Consider the following 13,006-nt stretch of genomic DNA (forward strand, 5'->3'; position numbering starts at 1 on the left):
ATCATGTTATTGAACATGACTTTGATAAACCATTTCTGTTATACGCTGGTACGGCCTCTAGCCCAACACTAGCTGTAGTGAGACAGACCCAAGGAAAGGGGGCCCTTGGGATGCAGTCAGTGATGTTTGTGACATCCCTTCCTGCATCAATTTTGCGTTGGGGGTGTGACGTTATTGATATAAATTGGGACCATATAGAACATGGGTTGCAATCAAGGTCCTGTAGTGGCACCAAATCTTAGGTAAAGGGGGTCATATAAGGTGTCTAAGACCAGGTTATGGGTTGCTGATTATGATTATGCTGTCTGTGTGCATGTATCATTTTTAGTTGAAGTTATGTATATTGGCTCTATACTGTCTGTATTTCAAGTTGGTGATGTGCTTCTGGGTGATATCCCAGACAAGTTGGTGTTAGCTCTGCTTAGCCTGCTTGATGGCCCATTAAGGACCATCAGCTACACAACTGACCCATGGAGAGAAGGCAAACATGCCTTGTGACTCAGCGAAGTATGCAGGGACTGGCCCATGTGACTCCAGACTCCATTTTGCTGTAATTTTCCACAGTAAGGACAAAGAGGTTCTTACACCTGGAAAAGCCTATATAAGGCTAATGCCTCATCTCCATCTTGTCTTCAATCCTGCTTCTTACCTCTGGAGGGACTTTGCTACAAACTGAAGCTCTGAACAAAGGACTGGATGACCCATCCCAGCGGGGGATGTACTCCAGAGACTTGATTTGAAACTGCAGTTTACTCCATCACTGCTGCAAGCCTGAACTAAGAACTTTGCCATTACTGTATGTAATTGATTCCATTTAACCAATTCTACCTCTCATCTCTACCTTTTTCCCTTTGTAAATAAACCTTTAGATTTTAGATTCTAAAGGATTGGCAACAGCGCGATATGTGAGTAAGATCTGATGTGTATATTGACCTGGGTCTGGGGCTTGGTCCTTTGGGATCGAAAGAACCTTTTTCTTTTATTGGGGGGTTGGTTTTCATAACCATTCATCCCCAGGACGAGTGCACTGGTGGTGATACTGGGAGACTGGAGTGTCTAAGGAAATTGCTTGTGTGACTTGTGGTTAGCCAGTGGGGTAAGACCGAAGTCCTCTTTGTCTGGCTGGTTTGGTTTGCCTTAGAGGTGGAAAAACCCCAGCCTAGGGCTGTGACTGCCCTGTTTGAGCAATTGGTCCTGATTTGGCAATCTCAGTTGGGTCCCGCCAGAACCGCACCGTCACAACCTGCCCAAGGCTCGCACGAGAAGGAGCATAACCAGGAGGATACGCCCACACCCCTCAGCCCCGTCAGGTACCGCTAGCCCGACACCCAGCCTGGGTTCTGCACCATCGCCCGCAGGCATACGGCAGGGCCTGGCCTGGGTTCACTCAGTAACAAGAGGCTCGCTCTGCACACAGGTTCGCGGTGAAGGCCATGGAAGCTTTGCTTCGATGTGCTGGCTACAAGGACCAGGTCACCTTCATCCTGAAGCAGGGTGGCTGGGACCTGCTCATGAGGTCCGACACACACCACAAAGGCGTCTGCCTGCTTGCCCGGTGAGTGCTGCCCAGAACCGATCACAGCAGCAGCTCCCCTCCCTGGCCCAGGACACGGCCACATTGCCTTCCCTGTTGGGTGAGACGCGGCTCCCAATCGCCTGCATGGAACAGGCCGCAGCCTCTGTGCTGTTGGCCAAGGGGTCAGTCGGCTACTTCTCCACCCTGCGCTGCCTGGCGTAAACCGCTTCCTGCGTGCCTCTGGCAGGCATGGCTGGGCAAAGACAGCCTCCGCCATGTCTTTCTGCAGCGTTGGTGTAGCCCTGTCAGGCCCAGCACATGAGAGAGACAAGGTGTGGGGAGGGAATGTCTTTGGTTGGCCCAGTGACTGTGGGTGAGAGAGAAGCTAACACAGAAAGCTCCAATGCTTGTCTTGGGTGAATCTAAGATATTCTCTCATCCACCCTTCTGTCTCTCATCACCCAATATCTGGGCACATGAGGAAGGCCACCGACTCCACCGACACCCTTCTTTGTCTGCAGTTCTCTTGCAGCCCCAGCACTACGTGCTCAGAGCTGGCCTCGTGGAAGGGCTCCCTGTCGAGTGATTAAGGGTTTGGGTCTCTAGCACGTAGGCCACTGGGCATTTTAAGCCAGCAGGAACTAGTCCATGCCAACTGCGTGTGACTAGTCGCCCAGGATCCCCTGTCCTGTGTGTAACCCCTCTGGGGTTTAGAGAGCATGGCCCCTTTAAATCTTTTTCCCACGGGAGAGGAGGAGCCCTTCAGCTGGGGCCCACTGCAGAGAGGACAGACATACAGACACCTGGTGCATAAGATCTGCCAGGCTCCCAAGGACCCTTCTCCCTCCCCCTGAGTTGGACCCTTGCTCCCCAGTGCAGGGACCTGCTGGCATGTGCCAGGTTGTGCAGCGGAGCTGGGCGAGTGGGGTTTGATGACAGTCGGCCTTTGCCTGGCCCCCACCGGCCCGTGGGGAATCTCAGAGGGTGCCTCCCCACCCAGATGGGGAGATGCAGAGAGAGCAGTGCCTGGGCCCTGTTTGGAAGATGCCCCATGTCCCTCAGGTAGGCTGCTCTGCCCAAGAGCCCTGGGGATGGTCAGAGAAGCAGCTGTCAAATGGAGCATTGATTGTACTGTGTGCCTGTGGGGTGGGGGAGCAGGGTAGGGGGCACCCCTGGAGCCCTAAGAGAGATGGGCACTCACTTGTACTGAGACTCGGTCCCGTAGCCAAAGTGTTCCATCATGATCGGCCCAGAGAGCAGGCCCTGCAAAACAGAAACTTCAGAGCCCACACCCAGGGGATGGGATCAGCTGCGGGAGGGCAGGGCAGAGGGAGCTGAAAGGAGGCAGGCCACAGAAGTAGGAGGATCATATGTCCCATTTTGGCCAGGACGGTGCCTTTTTTAAGCCCTGTCCCGGCAGTCCTGACTTTTCTGGCAAGAGTGGGCATTTGTCCCGATTGCTCTTGCAAAGCTGATTAGTGGCAAGAGCAAATGGGCCAAATGCCCACTCTTGTTAAAAGAGAGTGGGGTGCGGAGGAACGTGCATGGCGGTGATGCCAGCCCCGCGCAGGGGGAGAGGCAGGGCTCAGGCAGGGGCAGGCAGGGCTCCCACCCCCCGCCTCTGCTCCCTCGGCCTCAGTGCACACCAGACACTGATGCTACCTGGCCCTCCCTCAGTATAGGGGCACACCCTGATCCTGCCCAGCCATGCAGCCCTGCTGCAGGGAACAAGGGGCTTCCAAAGAGTGAGGTTTGGAGACTCCAGGAGGGTTAGAGACTGGAGCCATCATTATCCAGTGGGGGAGCCCAGGGAGGAGAGCTAATGATTTAGCCTTCGCTAAAGGGCTTCAGCTAAACTCAGTCCCTGTCCTCTTCCCCAGCTTCTGCTCCTCAAACTCTTACCTGCTCCACGACGGGCTGGATCTGCCCAGAAGGGGAGGGGACAATGCTAGGCCAGCTGCCCGAATTACCCCAAATGCCTCCCCTCCTGAAAATAGATCCCCAGGATGTTTGGAAGGACTATAACCTCTCCTGCTTCAGGGCGTGAGCTACCCTTTAACTAACGGGATCAGGTTATTTCACAATTATCCACTGGGGAGGGGGGTTTCTTGCACCTTCCTCTGAAGGGGCCAGCGCTTCCATTAGGCGATCCTAGGCGGTCGCCTAGGGAGCCAAGATTCGGGGGGCGGCATTTTGTGCGCTCCCCACGGGGCGCGCGGGAGCTTCTGGTTCGCTCCCATCGCGCCTCCGAAGAAGGACCTTCTGCCGACGTGACGCAGAAAACAGCAGCAGGCAGTTGAGCAGCTCAATGACTGCTGCTGTTGCCTGCGGCATTTCGGCGGAGGGTCTGTCTTCGGTGGCGCGATGTGAGTGGAACTGGAAGCTCCTGTGCGCCCCATGGGGCGCGCACAAAATGCCGCCCCCAAATTCTGACTAGGGCGCCAGAAAGTCTGATGCCGCTCCTGGGTGCTCAGGCAGGGGCAGGCAGGGCACTAGGCTAGATGGGCCTCTGCTCTGATCCCATATGACAATCCCTCTGCTCCTGTGTCACAAAAGCTTGGTCTGTACTGCAGGGCCACTCAGAGGATTCCGGGGGCCTGTGGTCTTCGGCAGTGGGGGGGGCCCTTCTGTTCCAGGACCCGCCGCCAAAGTGCCCCGAAGACCCACGGCGGGGGGCCCCCCGCCTCCGAATTACTGCCGAAGCAGGACCTGCCGCCGAAGTGCAGCCCAGTCTTCGGCGGTAATTTGGTGGCGGGGGGCCCCCGCCACGGGTCTTCGGGGCACTTCGGCGGCGGGTCCCAGAACTGAAGGGCCCCCCGCCGCCGAATTACTGCCGAAGACCGAGCTGAACTTCGGCGGCGGGTCCCGCTTCGGCGGTAATTTGCCAGTGGGGGATCCGTCCGCCCCGGAGTGGACGGACCCCCCGCCGGCGAAGACCGGGATCAAGAAGCTCCTGCGCCCTGCCCCACAAGAGTCTTCCGGGCCCCCCGGAGCGAGTGAAGGACCCTGCTCCAGGAGCCCCGAAAAACTCTCGTGGGGGCCCCTGTGGGGCCCGGGGCAAATTGCCCCTCTTACCCCCCCTCTGGGCGGCCCTGCTCTACTGAGCCCCGTGACTAATCAGGCCTCCATTCTCGCCCGTTCCGTCTCCTCACAGCCACTGATGCCACTTATCAGACAAGCGCTGCAATCAATCCAAGCCCTTCCTGGCCAGCTGCCCTGGCTCTAGCAAAGAGCACCAGGAAGTTCACGGCGTCACTGCCCTGCCAGCCATCTTGCTGTTAAGAAGCCCCAGATGAGGCATTTTCCCTGCAGGGCTTGAAATGCTGGAGGGAGGGCAACTCGCCTGGTTTGAGAGGGAGATTCCCCTTAGTAACCATGTGTCTGAGTTGCTGCTGGTTAACTCCAGCTCATATCTTTCCCCTTCCAGAGCCACGTCACAGCACACCACTGCCTGCCAGCCGGATTCAGACAGCAGGGGCTTTTCTCCAAGCAATTAGCTGCTCCTCAGAGTCTTCTCCCTGGGGAGCCATCATCAACCTGGACCTGCCTGCTGCTTACTCCTCCCTCGCTAAGGGTTTGGAGCAGCACCTGGTGCCAGAAGCTGGCATCTAGAGGATACTGCAAGTTGGTTACCTGGCAGGTTGTTGGGGCGATGGCAACTACCCATTCTCCAGTGGGCGATCACAGGGGCATTCTCTCCTGGAGAAAGTCAGGGGAAGAGAAGGGGGCCCGAAGCTGCGGCTTGGACAATCTACAGCTTCAACTGCAGACTTTGATCTCCCCAGCTCTGGACTCGCTCTCTTGGTAACCGGACCCAGAGGGAGTCAATCATAATAATCTCGTCTGACGTGTGACACAGGGACCACACCTGCTGCTCTTTGGTCTCTCGCATAGGGAAATTAACCACCATGCAGGTCCCTGCTGATACACAGCAATCCTAGGCTACAGCAGCTTCAGAGCGGACCATCACTCAGCTCTATCCCTGGACCTCCACCCTCATTGTCAGCACCCTGACTAACCCAGCTCTGGAGATCCCTGCACAGCAGACCTCCCCGCCCCGATATCCCTCCCCTCCCACGATGCCATGACCCTCACACACAGCTCTGCTGGCTCCCCTCCTGTGATCATCCTGCCCTCCAGCACTTCCTCCTCATACAGAGCTGAGCTCCCGGCATTGCTCTGCCAATGGCGCTGAATCCTGACCCACTTTGCCACTCCATTACTGGCAGTTTCTGGATCACATGCTGGTTTCGTGATGCCACTGGGGATTCATTCACTAGACCCGTTTCACATGTGGTTTATTCTGCATTCGGGCTCACAGCCCTCTCCCTGGCAAGCTATTAACCGATGCTGGAGGGGGCTTCTCCAAACCAAACTTAGCCCCACCACCTGCTGGTTCTTCAGCACAGCTCCCCTCTCACTCTGCCTTTCCCAGTCACTTCCCAGCAATACGGTGTCTCCAGCACTGTCCTTTCCCGTCCTGGATAGGACCCTCCTCTCCGTTTACCTTCAGGCTCCTGGTCACCACCCCTCAAGACCCGTCCAGGGCTCTTCCCTGGCCTTCGCTTCTCCACAGAGATGCCTTGTTGATAGTGTGGACCTTGGACAGACCTCCAGGGTTTAGTTGTGAGGACAGCACCTCCCTTGTTTTCCTGACAACCAGCAAATACAAACCCCAGCAACTCATCCCCCCGCCCCAGCACAGGCAGGGGCAAAGCACCACAGGAGCACCTGGAGATTGCACAGAAGCGTTGGCTTCTCCATCAGGGGCTTAGCAGCACCGCAGAGTGAGGGGAGGGCTGGCCTCAGACTGCAGACCCACACCCCTCTCCGTCTCCTCCTGCTGCCCCTCCCCAGAACACTCGCCCCCACCTCCCCCATCCCATCCCCTTCCCATTCTTATTTGCCTCTCTATTCTTTCCTCCTCACCCTCCTGTGGCTAGAGTAGTCAGGATGGGGTTAAACTAATAGCAAAAGGGGAGGGTAAAAAGAGTGAAGATATGAGCGCTCAGCTCAAAAATCAAGATGCTGAGAACAAAATGAATAAAGGCACCAAAGGGCAAAATAGAATAAATTCTTGAATTGCCGATACACTGATGCTAGAAGCCTGGGTAACAAACAAGAGGAATTGGAATTGCTCATTTATGAGCATAAATTCCATCTAGTTAGTATTACTTAAACCTGGTGGGATGAGTCACACGACTGTAATGTTAAAACCAATTGTTATAACCTACAGGCCCAGGGGATTAGCGGGGGGCTGGGAGCAGCCCGCTCCACTTCCCTCACCCCGGCCCCAGTCGTTTCACTCAGGGGAGGTGGCTTGGGGGAAGGGATTCCCCCCCACACACATTCACTAGCAGCAGCAGGAAGCGGAGCAGCCCAGCCCCAGCCTGCTCTACTCCGCCAGCTCCCAGCCATGGTGCTCCGCTTCCCGCCGCCGGTGAGTGCTGGTCCTTGTGCCCATGTGCAGGGTATAGCTGATCGCCGTGTGTGGTGTCGGGGGGGAATTCCCCCCCACCCCCGCAGTCAGACTGGCAGTGACTTGGGGGTTCTCACCTTCCCCAGCAGAGTGGGGTGTGGGTCACTTGCCAGGATTATCTGGGTGTCTCCCACTTAACCCTTTCCCTGCCATTGCAGAACCTCAGGCGCTGGTGCCCCTCAGCCCCTCCTGGTCTCAGCCCGTGGCACGTAACAGTCCAGTCTGCCGGGGGCTGTGGCACTTCGGTCTCATTTTGGGTGCTGGGTTAGTGTGGGGGGGCAGGGTGGGGCTGGTGATCTGTGACATACAGGAGGTCGGACCGGCTGAGTTGCTGGTTGCTTCTGGTCTGAAGCTCAGGATACAGCTGGCTGAGCCGGGGCGGTATAGGGTCCAGGGCCCTGCCCCGGAACGTGAGGTGAAGAGTCCTCCCAGAACTAGAGCCTGATTGACCCACATGAAGGATGAGCCATTTCTGTGCAGGGCCCAGCCAGTCCACGAGCCAGGCACTGGGCTGGTGCCTCTTAGGGCTGGTCTATGGGCCTCACAGCAGCTTCAACTGCCCAACATCAGTCCGTGGCTTAGACCTGTACCCTGCCTGAGCGCAGGACAGACTCCACAGCCACAGGCTTCAGCTTGCTCTCACCCTGCCCTCACGCTTGTCTGGCTCCCAGCACTGCATGTGCCTTGTTCTGACCTCAACTCCTGATTCCAGCTCTGAGCGCTGGCTCTGGGGGGTTGTTGGTAGTGGAATCCAGGCCCTATCAGTCCACCAGGCTCTGACCCCCGGCCCAGTGATCTAACAGCTGGGGATGCTTAAGGCTGCCTTCCCTGGGCCACTTCCTACCACTCCCCTGCGATGATCCCAAAGTCTCCATCTGGGTCTGGGTGGTGTGATAGGTATCTGTTCACCACCAGGCACCTCCTGGCAGCTGCGGGCAGCAGGGCAACTTTCTTCCTTTCTCGGGCAGTCACTGCCTCCTCCCGTGGTATGGCCCCCATTCTAGGCCAGCGCCATCTTAGGACTTTCCCCATGGAGTGTGATGAAGTGAGACAGTTCTTAATGTTTCCTCTGAATAGTGTAGGGGGTGCCTCAGTTTCCCCTATGTATTTCTTAAGTTTCTAGGTGGTGGGATAAAGGCCAGTGTGCATAAATGGCCAACACTCTGTCTCCTGGCAACTAATGCCCGGGGCCCTTCCCCCCGCAAGGTGTCAGCTAAAGGTGTTGGAGAATAAAGGAATCAGGTGACCTCCTGGCCCGGGAAAGAGACAAAGGCCAGAGAGCAGGGGCTGGAGAGAGTCAGTTGGGAGCTGGCTGGGGACGTGCAGTGAAGTGCAGATGTGGGTGTCTGGCTCACTGCCCCCCAAAATGGACCTGGCTAAGGGGTCCTGTTCTCTGTACCTACAAGCTCTGTTTTAGACCGTATTCCTGTCATCTAATAAACCTCTGTTTTACTGGCTGGCTAAGAGTCACGTCTGACTGTGAAGTGGGGGTGCAAGACCCTCTGGCTTCCCCAGAACTCTGCCTGGGCAGACTCACTGTGGGAAGCACATGGAGGGGCAGAGGATGCTGAATGCTCCAAGGTCAGATCCAGGAAGGCGGAAGGTGTGTGAGCTTCTTGCCCTGGTGACAGTCTGCTCATAGAGAAGAGACTTCACCTGAGTCCTGATTGGCATCATAGGGAGCAGTTCCAGAGCATCACCCAGGGACTCCGTGAGATGGGGGTCATCCACAGTACAGGGAAATGAACAAAACTCAGAGCCCATATGCGAGGGAGAGGGGAACGCCTTCCTCTCAGGCTGTGTCTGTGTAAGGCCTTCCCTTCCCTCAGCTGTCACGGGCAGAGATTCTGCCTTTCCCTCCGCTCTCCTCTGCTGGAGATGAGGGTCACAGGTCTGCTCTCTTCCCTGGGCTGCCCCCAAACCAGCCACTGCCCTGCCTTTTAACTCCTCCTGCAGCTGGAGCATTTCCTGCAAGTGTGGTGGTGCAGAGAAATGGCTGGGCCCAGAGCAGCTCCTTAACCCCTGATTGCCCATTACGAGGTTTGTGCACCCCATTGCATCCCCAGTGGTTGTCTCTTCTCTAAAGTGACCAGTCCCTGTCTTTTGAATATGTCCTCATAAGGAAACCATTCCATATGCTTCATCGTTTCTGTCGCCCTTCTCTGCAGCTTTTCCAGTTCTAATAGATCTTTTTTGAGATGGGGCAACCACATCGGTACACAGCATTCAAGGTGCAGGCATACCATGGATTTATATAGTGGCATTATGATATTTTCTGTCTGATTCTCTATCCTTTTCCTAATGAGTCCCAACATTCTGTTTGCCTTTTTGGCTGCCGCTACACATTAAGTGGATGTTTGCAGAGAACTATCCACAATGACTCCAAGATCTCCTTCCTGAGTGATAACAGCTAATTGAGACCCCATCATTTTATATGTATAGTTGGGATTATGTTTTCCAGCGTGCATTACTTTGCACTTATCAACACTGAATGTCATCTGCCATTTTGTTGTCCACCCAGTTTTGTGAGATCCCGTTGTAACTGTTCTCAGTCTGCTTTAGACTTAACTATCTTGAGAAGTTTTGAATCATCTGCAAACTTTGCTATCTCACCTTTTACCCCCTTTTCCAGATCATTTGTGAATATGATGAACAGCACAAGTCCCAGTAGAGAGGACAGGTCACCTCACCCGGGACACCCCACCCCTATTGGTCATATCTCCTCTTGGGGGTGGGTTAAACACAACAAGTCCTGCATCGTGGCAGGGGGCTGGACGAGCTGACCCTGCAATCCCGTCTCACCCTGAGGTTCTGAGTGCTGCTGAATAGCACCAGGAGAGAGTTTCAGCGTGTTCTGGCTCGACTATAGCACTGGCTAGAGTCACGCTGTCTCTCTTCAACCCAATGACTAGACCCAGTGGGAGGCTGAGAGACCCCCTCAGGCCGTGATGTGGACATACAGCGCTCCCTCTCTTGCTGCAGGGGCTGGTACTTACGGCCAAGGGGGCAATGCCAGCCTCTCTCTGAGAGATGTCATGATGCTGACACAGAGGCTGCTCCCGCAGCCTGTTGAGCAGCTCCCGTAGGACCTTTCCCGTGGTCTCGGGGTGGGACGTCAGCATCCTCAACATCTCCGCAGCAATGCTGCAAAGGGAGAGAGCCAATGGCACCTGGTCAGAGTCCTGCCAGCCTCCTTCACCTTCCTGGCACCAATGCTGGGTCTCCTGCCAATGGCCAGCCCTTTGTTGCCCTCCTGCTGCAGTAAGGCCCCCATTGGCTGGTGCAAGCTTCATGGGGCCGGATCTGAGTGTCAGCCCCAGGGGAGGCCAAGGGATGCCGTACAGGGTTTTGCAGATTGGCCTGTCTCCAGGGCAAGCCAGCCTGCAAAACCCTCCAGGAGAAGCAGCAGCTCTGCAGGCAGCAGGAGATCTCTGGAGGGTTCTGCACTCCCCTGTCCCTGGCAACACGACCAGTCCAGGGGACCCAGAGTGCAAGCAGCGGCAGCCCCAGCCCTGTACCTGTCACATGACAGTAAGCAGCCCAGCAGGGTTCTGACCACCTCCTCGCTGTGCTGGTAGCCCAGCAGGAGAAGGGCCCTGAGCAGTTCCTGCTGGGCCAGCAGCTCGCTGATAGAGTCCAGGTTGTGGTACATGCTCCTCAGAGCCTCAGACTCCTGGAAGGGAAATGGGTAGAGGGGGGCCTTGGCTTCTTCGTGCTCCTATTGATCTGGGGTGCAAGGGACCTGCTGCACCTGAGAGCCATCTACCATCCCACATCCTCTTCTCCAGCCCCAGACCTAGAGCACAGGACCAGTTCCTGGCTTATCGATTCATAGACTGCAAGGCCACAAGCGGCCATGGTGATCACCTAGATTGACCCTCTCCTCCCCCCCCGCATAGCACAGGCCAGAGACCTGCCCCCAATAATGCCTAGCACCCAGAGACAGAGACACTCATGGATGGGCTCCCCCAGCAGGGTGTTCTCACTGCAGCTCTTACCCACTCCAAGTTTGGGCCGGGGACCCCCAGGATCACATGCAGCATGTGCCTGGCTGCCACGGAGTCATGGACTCTGATAGCATTGAGGAGGAAGTCCATGCACTCAGACGGGTGAAAGTACTTCCCAGACTTCTGAAACAAACCTGCCAGTGAAACCCCTTTTGCTGCCCAGCGCGGTTCCAGTCGGTGGCTGAGCAGCCAGGACTGGCTCAGCCAGGAGTGCAGGCAAACCCCACTTTGCTGCGACAAGGCTGGGTTACTGCATCTGGGCAGCACAGTACCCAGCCAGCAATCAGAAGCTGTAGTGTATGGCAGAGGCCAGCATGGCAGTGCACAGGGGCACAATACTGTGCAGCACGGATACACTCTCTAGTACTCAGCAGGGGTTGGCACTGATGCACAGATACAATGATGCCTTTTATTGCATTAATCTCTGGGGAAGCTCCCACCACACCTGACAAGGAGCGGGGAACACGTTTGGGTGAGCTCCAGTGCATCTTGGGATGTGGCATGTAGGCAGGCATATTGGGCTGCATTAGTAGAAGCATTGCCTGCAGATGGAGGGAAGTGATTATTCCCCTCTATTCGGCACTGGTGAGGTCACATCAGGAGTGTTGCATCAATTTGGGTCCCCCACAAGAGAAAGGATGTGGACAAATCAGAGAGAGTCCAGCAGAGAGCAAGGAAAATGATTAGGGGCCTGGGGCACATGACTTACGAGGAGAGGCTGAGGGCACTGGGCTTATTTAGTCTGCAGAAGAGAAGAGTGAGGGGGGATTTGATAGCAGCTTTCAACTACTTGAACGGTGGTGTAGCAGGGTGCACACTCAGCAACGCAGAGCCTCCTGCTGGTTGTTCAGGAGTTAGCTCATCCCAGTCTTGGAGTGCCTCCTGCTGGCCGGCGCTGCTGTCCCTACTTCTCTTTCATTATCAGTCTCCACCACTATACTCCAGGCCCTGCATCCCTCCCGTCCCATGGTGCCCTATCTCCTGGGTACTGCCCCATGGCAGTACCCCCACACTCTGGGTCTTCCCTCCCAGGGGAACCTGAATCCCTTAAGCCCACCTTGCAGCAGTGGCTACTGCCAGTCATCATCTAGTCCCCTCTCACTGGGGCAAACCGCAGTCTGTAATGGCCCCTCATCATTGGTAAGGGGGTTGGACCTACTGCCTTTCCCTGCAGCCCCAGTACCTCCCCTGGTCTTTAGCCTGGGGACTCACCTGACCCGAGCTTCCCAGCTCTGCCTTCCTGTCCCCAGCACTGCTCTGCTTGAGATACCCTGTGCTCCCAGGCAGCTAGGCCCTTCTCACTCCAGGGCTGGAATAAGCCTGACCCAGTGCCTCACTTAGGCCTTATATCAGGGCCAGCTGTGGCCTGATTGAGTGTGGCCACAGCTGTGGCTGCCTCCCCAATCAGCCTACCTCAGCTGCCTTTAACCTTTTTCCCTGGGAGTGGGGTAACTGCCCCGCTCTGGGGGGGTCCAAAGAGGATGGAGCTCGGCTCTTCTCACTGACGGCAGATGACAGAACAAGGAGCAATGGTGTCAAGTTGCAGTGGGGGAGGTTTAGGTTGGATATTAGGAAACATATTTCACTAGGAGGGTGGTGAAGCACTGGAATGGGTTACCTAGGGAGGTGGTGGAATCTCCTTCCTTAGAGGTTTTTAAGACCCGGCTTGACAAAGCCCTGGCTGGGATGATTTAGTTGGGTTGGTCCTGCTTTGAGTAGGGGGTTGGACTAGATGATCTGAGGTCTATGATTCTATGAGGTGGAGTGGGCCATAGGCAGGGCGCTGGCCCAGCTGGATGGGGTCAGTCACACTCCTGGGTCTGTCTCTTCCCCCTGACTCCTAGGGTGTTAATTCCTGACTCCTGATAACTCTGGGCACAACAATCCCATGAAGCACTGACTGTAGTTACCATGGCGATATCGCTGGTGTTGGTGAACCAGAAGGTGTTCTCGACTTGCCAGTCCCTGAGAACCTGTAGATACTCTTCACTCTTCTTGTCAAAG

The 13,006-nt window shown here is 56.0% G+C and overlaps 2 protein-coding genes across 3 annotated transcripts in view; both read right to left on the minus strand.

Annotated features, from left to right (window-relative positions):
• Positions 1-13,006, minus strand: part of LOC123369342 (maestro heat-like repeat-containing protein family member 7) — a 1,253,347-nt gene that overhangs the window by 1,029,981 nt on the left and 210,360 nt on the right. The gene's annotated exons all lie outside the window — the stretch shown is intronic.
• Positions 1-13,006, minus strand: part of LOC123369353 (maestro heat-like repeat-containing protein family member 7) — a 47,562-nt gene that overhangs the window by 11,679 nt on the left and 22,877 nt on the right. Inside the window, exons 7-8 of the mRNA XM_045014867.1 lie at positions 9,992-10,139; positions 2,718-2,779 (exon numbers count right to left, since the gene is read on the minus strand). The gene's annotated coding sequence lies outside the window, so the exon portion shown is untranslated. The remainder of the gene's footprint in view (positions 1-2,717; positions 2,780-9,991; positions 10,140-13,006) is intronic.

Source organism: Mauremys mutica, chromosome 4 (genome assembly GCF_020497125.1).
Source record: "Mauremys mutica isolate MM-2020 ecotype Southern chromosome 4, ASM2049712v1, whole genome shotgun sequence".
NCBI lineage: Eukaryota > Metazoa > Chordata > Testudines > Geoemydidae > Mauremys > Mauremys mutica.